This window comes from Diospyros lotus, chromosome 2 (assembly GCF_014633365.1).
Source record: "Diospyros lotus cultivar Yz01 chromosome 2, ASM1463336v1, whole genome shotgun sequence".
Taxonomy (NCBI): Eukaryota; Viridiplantae; Streptophyta; class Magnoliopsida; order Ericales; family Ebenaceae; genus Diospyros; species Diospyros lotus.
In genome coordinates, this window is record NC_068339.1 from 42849918 (window position 1) to 42851218 (window position 1301).

Sequence of the window (1301 nt, forward strand, 5' to 3'; positions counted from 1 at the left end):
AAGGGTAGAATTTGAGTGGAAAGAAAATGAATTTTAGGGAATTGAATTACAGGGAAAATGAATTCCTGAAAATTGAAAGTTTAAACTGTTTGATTGATATAATTTTTTACTTGAAAAATTATGTTATTTTCTATTTTTTAGTGTTTGATTGATAATATTTTTCATAGAATTTGATTATTTTCCTAATATTTCGTGTTTGATAGGTATTATTTTTCATAGAAAATGACACATTTTTCATGGACTTCAATGATGAAAATATATTAAAAAATATTAAGTCTTGTACAAAAAAATTAAAATAATAATGTATTTTAAATTAAGTAAATTATTTTCTCAAAAAATGAAACTATAAAATTAATTTTTTTTTTGTTTTCCAAAGAAATAATTTATATATAATTTTTGGCATATTCACTTTTTTATATATTTATATTTATTATACATTAAATTTTTGACATATTCACTTTTTATACATATATTTATATATTTATATTTATTAAATAACCCCCTAGCGTGCCCTTCTCGCTCATCCCAGCGACCACCCACCTGCACTTTTGAATTGCGAGAAAAATTTCATCTCCTCTCCCAAAAAATTTTATTTCCATGATTTGAAGGAAAAAGCCCTCACATGACCATTGAAAGGAAAATGATTTTCTTGAAAAAGAATGCTTGTCAAACAATGCACAAGTTAGAAATTCGATAGAAAATTTGCCTTTTCCATGAAAAAAAAAATAGCTATCAAACAAGCCCCTAAATATTGATGTAAGTGGTGGCCCACTCCTTCTTCCTCCACATCTTTGAGCTCACGTAGTACGTTGATGCCTTTAAAATTTATTAAAAAGGTAACACGTCAAAATGTATATGCAATGCTTGACATTTATGGTTAACCCTCAAATATATTTTTTTCTTCAAACGAATATCTGTGTAGATGAGACTCTGATTAATTTTTAAGGATGGGTTAAAAATAACTCAAAAAGAGTATAAAATAACATTATTACTGTTTAATTTAAACACACTTAAATAAAACTCTGATTATCACCATTAATCATAATTTTATATATAATAAATAGTTATACCTTTAAATAGATTATAAATGAGAGTCCCTACTGATTATTGAATTAACTTATTTAACTAAAAAATTGTATTAAGGAATTCACTAAAGGTGACAATAAAAAATAGCTAATTTAATGAGGGAAATTAAATTAATTATAATTATTTTGTTTTTAAGTAAGATCGGACAATCCTTTCTTCCTATTTAAATGGCTCACACTGACTCCATGTCCGGTGCAGCCCGACCCGATCGAGTT